This window comes from Tachypleus tridentatus, chromosome 7 (genome assembly GCF_004210375.1).
Source record: "Tachypleus tridentatus isolate NWPU-2018 chromosome 7, ASM421037v1, whole genome shotgun sequence".
Taxonomy (NCBI): Eukaryota; Metazoa; Arthropoda; class Merostomata; order Xiphosura; family Limulidae; genus Tachypleus; species Tachypleus tridentatus.
In genome coordinates, this window is record NC_134831.1 from 89,644,682 (window position 1) to 89,655,757 (window position 11,076).

Below are 11,076 nucleotides of genomic sequence, written 5' to 3' on the forward strand. Positions count from 1 at the left end.
GTGGTATTTGAGTGTCACTCCTATGTCGTACTTAACGACATAACAATGCAGAGAGTTTGTGCGCGTGGGCGTGAGATTGAGGGAACGACACAAGAACCACAGTCTGTATCAGTTGTTGTTGTTTTTAAGACGAACGACACGTTATCTCACAACCATTTTCAAAGCTGTATCACTTTCCATACAACATCAATACTGCTGTTACCTAAAGCCCAATAAATCGTATTGTAAGTGCTTCCAAAGCTGTATCAGTTCCTATACAAAATCAGTAATGATGATATATAAACGTCAGTACATCCTATTGTAACTGTTTTCAGAGCTGTATAACTTTCTTCCCAACATCAATTCTGATGTTATTTAAATACTAGTACATCCTATTGCAATAATTTCAAGATCTGTATCAATTTCGATACAACATCAAAACTGCTGTTATATAAAGTTTGGTACATCCAACTGTAACTGTTTCCCCAGCTTCATTACTTTCCATACAACATTAACACTGATGTCACGTAAAGTCTAGTACATCCTTTGTAACTGTTTTAAGAGCTGTATCACTTCCCACAAAATATCAATACTGTGGTTATATAAGGCCTGATACATCCAATTTTAACTGTTTCCAGAGCTCTATCACTTTCTATAAAGCATCAGTGATGCTGCTATATAAAGCCTGATACATCCAATTTTAACTGTTTCCAGAGCTCTATCATTTTCTATAAAGCATCAGTGATGCTGCTATATAAAACCTGATACATCCAATTTTAACTGTTTCCAGAGCTCTATCATTTTCTATAAAGCATCAGTGATGCTGCTATATAAAGCCTGATACATCCAATTTTAACTGTTTCCAGAGCTCTATCATTTTCTATAAAGCATCAGTGATGCTGCTATATAAAGCCTGATACATCCAATTTTAACTGTTTCCAGAGCTCTATCATTTTCTATAAAGCATCAGTGATGCTGCTCTATAAAGTCTGGTTTATCTCATTATAATTATACCAAGATCTGCATCACTTTCCGTACAATATCAAGACTTTTCTTACATAAAGTTTGGTATATTTAAATGTAATTGGTTCCACAGCTGTATCGCTTTCCATAGAACATCAATTCTGTTGTTACATAAAGACTGGAACATCCGCTTATAAGTTTTTTCAGAGCTGTATCACTATTCACACAAAATTAATATTGATGTCATGTAAAGTTCCAGAGCTGTATAGGTTTTTACACAACATCAATAATGATGTTACCTAAAGACTAGTACATCCTATGTAATTGTTTCCAGAGCTGTATGATTTTCTATAAAACATCAATACTGCTATTATATAAAGTTTGGTACATCCAACTGTAACTGTTGCCACAACTGTATCACTTTCCACAGAACTTCAATGCTGTTGTTATAGTCTAGAAAATCCTCTTGTAACAGTTGCTGCATCACTTTCTGTAAAATCTTAATAATGGTGTTGTATAAAGGCTGACATAATCTTTTATAACTGTCTCCAGAGCTATAGCACTTCCCACACAACATCAATACTAATGTTATATAAAGCTGGTACATTCTATTGTAACTGTTTCTACAGCTGTATCATTTTTCATGCAACATCAGTACTTCTGTGATATAAAGTCTGGTCATTGCTATTGTGATATGAAGTTTGGTGCATCCTGTTGTAGGTGTTTCTACAGCTGTATCACATTCTCTACAACATGAATGCTGCTATTATATAAACTCTGATACATTCTATTGTGAGTGTTTCCCGAGCTAATTCACTTTTCACACAACATCAACACTGATGTTATATAAAGTCCTGTGCATCCTAATATAATTGTTTCCATAGCTGTATCACATTCTATAAAGCATCAGTAATTCTATAGTATAAAGGCTACTATATCAAATTGTAACTGTTTCATGATCTATATCACTTTTCACAAAGCATCAGTACCGATGTTGTATAAAGTCTGGTACATCCTATTATAACTGCTTACAGACCTCCGTCATCTTTCAGACAACATCAATGCTAATGTTATATAAACACTGGTACAATATATGTAACTGTTTCCACAGCTGTAGCACTTTCTAAACAACATCAATACTGCTGTTTTATGAAGTTTGGTACATACTTTTGTAACTGTTCGAACGAACAGTTTTACAACTTTCTATGCAACATCAATGTTGATTTTATATCAAGGCTATTATATCCTATTATCACTCCTTCCAGATGGGTATTAATTTTTTACTATAATTGTAAATCGCAGGCTAACTATACTGTGGTTAGTACTATAACTGTAAATCGCAGGCCAACTATACTGTAGTTAGTACTATAATTGTAAATCGCAGGCTACCTTTACTGTGGTTAGTACTATAATTCTAAATCCCAGGCTAACTTTACTGTGGTTTGTACTATAACTGTAAATCGCAGGCTAACTTTACTGTGGTTACTTCTATAATTGTAAATCGCAGACTAACTTTACAGTGATTAGTACTATAATTGCAAATCGCACGCTAACTTTACTGTGGTTAGTACTATAATTGTAAATCCCAGGCTAACTTTACTGTGATTAGTACCATAACTGTAAATCGCAGGCTAACTTTACTGTGGTTAGTACTATAATTGTAAATCGCAGGTTAACTATACTATGGTTAGTACTATAACTGTAAATCGCAGGCTAACTATACTGTAGTAAGTACGATAATTGTAAATTCCAGGCTAACTTTATTGTGGTTAGTACTATAATTGTAAATCGCAAGCTAACTTTACTGTGGTTACTACTATAATTGTAAATCGCAGGCTAACTTTACTGTGGTTAGTACTATAATTGTAAATCGCATGGTAACTATACTGTGGTTAGCACTATAACTGTAAATCGCAGGCTAACTTTACTGTGGTTAGTACTATAATTGTAAATTCCAGGCTAACTTTACTGTGATTAGTATTATAATTGTAAATCCCAGGTTAACTATACTGTGGTTAGCACTATAATTGTAAATCGCAGGCTAACTTTACAGTGGTTAGTACTATAATTGTAAATCGCAGGTTAACTACACTGTGGTTAGTACTATAACTGTAAATCGCAGGCTAACTATACTGTGGTTAGTACTATAATTGTAAATCGCACGCTAACGTTATTGTGGTTACTACTATAATTGTAAATCGCAGCCTAACTTTATTGTGATTAGTACTATAATTGTAAATCGCAGGTTACTAAAATACTGTGGTTAGTACAATAATGGTAAATCGCAGATTAACTTTACAGTGATTAGTACTATAATTGTAAATCGCAGGCTACCTTTACAGTGGTTAGCACTATAATTGTAACTCCCAGGCTAACTTTACTGTGATTAGTACTGTAATTGTAAATCGCAGGTTAACTACACTGTGGTTAGTACTATAACTGTAAATCGCAGGCTAACTATACTGTGGTTAGTACTATAATTGTAAATCGCAGGCTAACTATACTGTGGTTAGTACTATAATTGTAAATCGCAGGCTAACTTTACTGTGGTTACTTCTATAATTGTAAATCGCAGACTAACTTTACTGTGGTTAGTACTATAACTGTAAATCGCAGGCTACCTTTACTGTGATTAGTACTATAATTGTAAATCCCAGGCTAACTTTACTGTGGTTAGTACCATAACTGTGAATCGCAGGCTAACTTTACTGTGATTAGTACTATAATTGTAAATCGCAGTTTAACTATACTATGGTTAGTACTATAACTGTAAATTGCAGGCTAACTATACTGTAGTTAGTACTATAACTGTAAATGGCAGACTAACTATACTGTGGTTGGTACTATAATTGTAAATCGCAGGCTAACCTTATTGTGGTTAGTACTATAATTGTAAATCGCAGACTAACTTTACTGTGGTTAGTACTATAATTGTAATTCGCTGGGTTAACTATACTGTGGTTAGTACTATAATTGTAAATCGCAAAGCTCACTTTATTGTGGTTGGTAGTATAATTGTAAATCGCGGGCTAACCTTATTGTGGTTAGTACTATAATTGTAAATCGCAGACTAACTTTACTGTGGTTAGTACTATAACTGTAAATCGCAGGCTAATTATACTGTGGTTAGTACTATAATTGTAAATCGCAAGCTCACTTTATTGTGGTTGGTAGTATAATTGTAAATCGCAAGCTAACCTTATTGTGGTTAGTACTATAATTGTAAATCGCAGACTAACTTTACTGTGGTTACTACTATAATTGTAAATCGCAGGCTAACTTTACTGTGGTTAGTACTATAATTGTAAATCGCATGGTAACTATACTGTGGTTAGCACTATAACTGTAAATCGCAGGCTAACTTTACTGTGGTTAGTACTATAATTGTAAATTCCAGGCTAACTTTACTGTGATTAGTATTATAATTGTAAATCCCAGGTTAACTATACTGTGGTTAGCACTATAATTGTAAATCGCAGGCTAACTTTACAGTGGTTAGTACTATAATTGTAAATCGCAGGTTAACTACACTGTGGTTAGTACTATAACTGTAAATCGCAGGCTAACTATACTGTGGTTAGTACTATAATTGTAAATCGCACGCTAACGTTATTGTGGTTACTACTGTAATTGTAAATCGCAGGCTAACTTTATTGTGATTAGTACTATAATTGTAAATTGCAGGTTACTAAAATACTGTGGTTAGTACAATAATGGTAAATCGCAGATTAACTTTACAGTGATTAGTACTATAATTGTAAATCGCAGGCTACCTTTACAGTGGTTAGCACTATAATTGTAACTCCCAGGCTAACTTTACTGTGGTTAGTACTATAACTGTAAATCGCAGGCTAATTATACTGTGGTTAGTACTATAATTGTAAATCGCAAGCTCACTTTATTGTGGTTGGTAGTATAATTGTAAATCGCAAGCTAACCTTATTGTGGTTAGTACTATAACTGTAAATCGCAGGCTAACTATACTGTGGTTGGTACTATAATTGTAAATCGCAGGCTAACCTTATTGTGGTTAGTACTATAATTGTATATCGCACGCTAACGTTATTGTGGTTACTACTGTAATTGTAAATCGCAGGCTAACTTTATTGTGATTAGTACTATAATTGTAAATTGCAGGTTACTAAAATACTGTGGTTAGTACAATAATGGTAAATCGCAGATTAACTTTACAGTGATTAGTACTATAATTGTAAATCGCAGGCTACCTTTACAGTGGTTAGCACTATAATTGTAACTCCCAGGTTAACTATACTGTGATTAGTACTATAACTGTAAATGGCAGGCTAACTATACTGTGGTTGGTACTATAATTGTAAATCGCAGGCTAACCTTATTGTGGTTAGTACTATAATTGTATATCGCACGCTAACGTTATTGTGGTTACTACTGTAATTGTAAATCGCAGGCTAACTTTATTGTGATTAGTACTATAATTGTAAATTGCAGGTTACTAAAATACTGTGGTTAGTACAATAATGGTAAATCGCAGATTAACTTTACAGTGATTAGTACTATAATTGTAAATCGCAGGCTACCTTTACAGTGGTTAGCACTATAATTGTAACTCCCAGGCTAACTTTACTGTGATTAGTACTGTAATTGTAAATCGCAGGTTAACTACACTGTGGTTAGTACTATAACTGTAAATCGCAGGCTAACTATACTGTGGTTAGTACTATAATTGTAAATCGCAGGCTAACTTTACTGTGGTTACTTCTATAGTTGTAAATCGCAGACTAACTTTACTGTGGTTAGTACTATAACTGTAAATCGCAGGCTACCTTTACTGTGATTAGTACTATAATTGTAAATCCCAGGTTAACTTTACTGTGGTTAGTACTATAATTGTAAATCGCAGTTTAACTATACTATGGTTAGTACTATAACTGTGAATTGCAGGCTAACTATACTGTAGTCAGTACTATAACTGTAAATGGCAGGCTAACTATACTGTGGTTGGTACTATAATTGTAAATCGCAGGCTAACCTTATTGTGGTTAGTACTATAATTGTAATTCGCAGGTTAACTATACTGTGGTTAGTACTATAATTGTAAATCGCAAGCTCACTTTATTGTGGTTGGTAGTATAATTGTAAATCGCGGGCTAACCTTATTGTGGTTAGTACTATAATTGTAAATCGCAGACTAACTTTACTGTGGTTAGTACTATAACTGTAAATCGCAGGCTAATTATACTGTGGTTAGTACTATAATTGTAAATCGCAAGCTCACTTTATTGTGGTTGGTAGTATAATTGTAAATCGCAAGCTAACCTTATTGTGGTTAGTACTATAGCTGTAAATGGCAGGCTAACTATACTGTGGTTGGTACTATAATTGTAAATCGCAGGCTAACCTTATTGTGGTTAGTACTATAATTGTAAATCGCAGACTAACTTTACTGTGGTTAGTACTATAATTGTAATTCGCAGGTTAACTATACTGTGGTTAGTACTATAATTGTAAATCGCAAGCTCACTTTATTGTGGTTGGTAGTATAATTGTAAATCGCGGGCTAACCTTATTGTGGTTAGTACTATAATTGTAAATCGCAGACTAACTTTACTGTGGTTAGTACTATAACTGTAAATCGCAGGCTAATTATACTGTGGTTAGTACTATAATTGTAAATCGCAAGCTCACTTTATTGTGGTTGGTAGTATAATTGTAAATCGCAAGCTAACCTTATTGTGGTTAGTACTATAACTGTAAATGGCAGGCTAACTATACTGTGGTTGGTACTATAATTGTAAATCGCAGGCTAACCTTATTGTGGTTAGTACTATAATTGTAAATCGCAGACTAACTTTACTGTGGTTAGTACTATAATTGTAATTCGCAGGTTAACTATACTGTGGTTAGTACTATAACTGTAAATCGCAGGCTAATTATACTGTGGTTAGTACTATAATTGTAAATCGCAAGCTCACTTTATTGTGGTTGGTAGTATAATTGTAAATCGCAGGCTAACCTTATTGTGGTTAGTACTATAATTGTAAATCGTAGGCTAACTTTACTGTGGTTAGTACTATAATTGTAAATCGCAGGCTAACCTTATTGTGGTTAGTACTATAATTGTAAATCGTAGGCTAACTTTACTGTGGTTAGTACTATAATTGTAAATCGCAGATCAACTTTACTGTGGTTAGTACTATAGTTGTAAATCGCAGGCTAACTTTACTGTGGTTAGTACTATAATTGTAAATCGCAGGCTAAGTTTACTGTGGTTGGTACTATCAGTTTATAAACTTATGATATTATTACATCGCCTTAACGTTAGGCCTTTTTAGAAACTTTGGTTAGGTTGTAATATATAATTGTGCAAAATATGGAATAAAGGATTTCATACCCGTCTTTTGTTTGTTAATTGTATGAGCGCATGTGGATTCAGGCTTTAACGTGCGCGTGCATTTTCAGGACAGACAAAATTGTGTGTTATTATAATAGATTATGTACTTGAAATGTTGTTGGACAATTTTCATGAAATACCAGCACAGATAATGTAAGTTCCTCAGCCATTATGGCTGAAGTCGTGACGTATATGACTGTTCAGTCTGAACACCTTTATATATACATACAACCCATAACGCAGTGTCTATGTCTATAAACGATGCATACAACCCATAACACAGTGTATGACATATCCCAGTAACTTGTAGATAATACATAACTGCGGCTTAGTTTTCTAGTTTTAAGAGTGTAATAACACCTTTGTTGAATGACAAGTGCATAAGATTTCTGTTCGACGAATATAATACTAAATAAGCTCCAATAAGTTTAAGAAAGGTGTTGCACGTTGATTGGATGATGTGGTTATGATTCTGAACAATGTGTCGAAAGATTCGTTTACTAGCCTGCTTAGTGTTTGTCAAAAACAACTTAGACGTGACAGTTTCTTAACTGATAGTTAACAGACTTTGTTATGATAAGTTTTATACTAAATGGCTGTAAAAAGCTTTAGTAGAATATGAAATACTGTAATTAATTAATTAACTATTTAATTAACTTATGTAATTACTTTCTTTTTGCCGTAACCGCTTCTGTTGTGTGTATTAAAACTTGTGTTGTTAAAATGTTTAATTAAGCTTATTAATGGAAAATTAGGCTTCACAATACGTTTTGTACATTTGTCATTGAATTCCTTAGGCTTCACAATACGTTTTGTACATTTGTCATTGAATTCCTTAGGCTTCACAATACGTTTTGTACATTTGTCATTGAATTCCTTAGGCTTCACAATACGTTTTGTACATTTGTCATTGAATTCCTTAGGCTTCACAATACGTTTTGTACATTTGTCATTGAATTCCTATGGTTGTTTATTTTTATGGATTTAACATCTGTTTCAGTAACCAAATGTCTCGAGGCAAACGGATGCAGTTATAAAAATCTATCGAGATTTCCATCCTGTTCGATAAACGTAAACTATTTAGATAAAGATCAGACATATAAAGAAATTTCATGTTAAGTAACATAAATCACGTGCAGGAACTCACTTTCAAGGAAATACGTTGTTCGAAAAGACAAAATGTTTACAGTCTTTAATAAAATGATAATTAAAAAAATCTGATAAACATCACAATAAATTTTGTTGTGTAAGAAAGCCATAAGAAACATATATATATAAACACACACACATATATATATACAAAATGACTTTCTATTTACGTACATAAATGTGTCTTTCTGTGTGTCAACAGTAAATTTACGAACTTATAATATTAATACCCGTAGTTGGACTTCCCACGGTAGACACAGCAGAGAGCCAAACGTGGCTTTTCTATGAACGAACAAACAAAAATATGTAAAGGGGCGTTTCAAATACTGATGCACTTTTGGACAAAATTCCACAAAGGGCCATCTGTGCTTAAGAAAAACGAAATTTATTTTAAAGAAAATGAGAGATAGAATTTATCAATTATTTTCTTGAACATTTCTTTTAATAATTCCCACTGGTGTTTAACTAAATTTTTCTCAAATTTGACCCCTAACGGCACAGAGGTACGTGTGTAGAGTTAGAATACCAAAAACCTGGTTTCGATACCCGTGGTTAGAAGAGTGCAGATGGCCCATTGTGTGTCTTTATGTTCAGTTACACACAAACAAACCTTTTAGAATTACCTATTAAAGAACTTATACATACCGGTTAAGACCAGACATCTCAACTTAAGGCTCACGTGCCTAACGTGCCACTGTTTCAAAGTTTAATATACATGGATATTTATGACATAACGACAAGCAGCGCCCACACTCACTTTCTACAGTAAGTGTTGCTCTCAACGTCTCTTCCTGAAAGAACATATTTCTACAGTGCTCTTAAGACTGAATTCATGACACTTTAGCTGTGCCTCACTCGTTGTCGTCAGCAATATTTTCTTCTGTTTTTCAAGGAATTGTTTTTTCAGATACCTAACACCTGTTTTTGTTAAGTTTTCTCGCCACTCATTGTCTTGTCTGGTGTTAGAACAGGTTTCTCTGCATTCTAATGTACTTGGCACACAGTGTGGGTTTCTCTACATCTGTCCAATAAACTTAGCACACAGTACGGGTTTCTCTATATCTGTCCATTAAACTTAGCATGCAATTAATGTGTTCTGCAATATTTATTAAGCTCCAACAAGTTTTGTGAGAAGTTTGGACTCGGGCTTTGTTAAGAATAATAATCGGTTCTATTTTGGTGTGTGGGTGGAAATACCACATAATGTTATTATTTCTTATTCTTGTAGGCTTAATAATGCCTCTGTTCCTAACGATTAGGAGCATCATCCATGTCAAAGGTATTATGCTAGCTGTGTATCTCTACTACATGGTCAGTCTGGCTTCTTAATATATCAGTTGTACAGTATGGAAAACAAACTCATCTATTTTAATGTACCTAGACAATACTCCTACTGTGACTAAACATAAGTCAGACAGTAAATATAGTGACCACAGAAAGACTGGACTATAAACGTAATGTGAATAAACATAAAACAGACAGTAAATATAGTAGAAGCCCGGTATGGCCAAGCGTGTTAAGGCGTTCAACACGTAATCCGTCGCGCCAAACATGCTCGCCCTTTCAGCCGTGTCGGCGTTATAATGTAAGGGTCAATTTCACTATTTGTTGGTAAAAGAGTAGCCCAAGAGTTGGCGGTGGGTGGTGGTGACTAGCTGCCTTCCCAGTAGTCTTACACTGCTAAATTGGGGACGGCTAGCGCAGATAGCTCTCAGTAGCTTTGCGCGAAATTCACAGAAAAATATAGTAACCACAAAAAGACTGGACAATAATTGTACTTCATGTCATTCTTTATTAATTATGTTTCTTTTCAGTTACAACGGGTTGTTTAAGTACTGAGGAAGACAGAAATAAAACTTAAGTTTTTAAATAATTGGAAAATTGAATTTTTATTCGAATTTCTATTAATTTCAGTATAACATGGCATTTTGCTTAGGGTACTCTTCGTGTATAAGACAATTATTCGAATCTCGTCACATTTTCGCTCTTTCAACCAGGGGTGTGGGGCGTTATGAATAATCGTCGATCACATTATTCACTAATAACGTGTACCTCAGGATGTGGCGGTGGGTGATTTGTTTGTTTTGTTTTGAATTTCGCGCAAAGCTACTCGAGGGCTATCTGCGCTAGCCGTCCCTAATTTAGCACTTTAAGACTAGAGAGAAGGCAGCTAGTCATCATCACCCACCGCCAACTTTTGGGCTACTCTTTTTCCAACGAATAGTGGGATTGACCGTCACATTATAACGCCCTCACGGCTGAATGGACAAGCATGTATGGTGGACCGGGATTCGAACCCGTAACCCTCGGATTAGAGTAGAACGCCTTAACACATTTGGCCATGCCGGGCCAGCAGTGGATGGAATTACCTAGTTGTGTCAATTAGAGATGACTAACACAGATGGAGCTCTAATAGCTTTGTACAAAATTAATAAGTGTCCGACTTTTCTCACCACGAAAATGACGCAGCAACATGTTTGTTCTAAGTGTCTAGTATTCTTTCCTTTATCGCACGTTTCGACTTATAATATTCGAGTTTGTTCATTTTTCTTATTACTTGCTGTTAATAATATAACTTTAAAGATAAGTGAAGGACATGAACTGTTGAAGTGAGA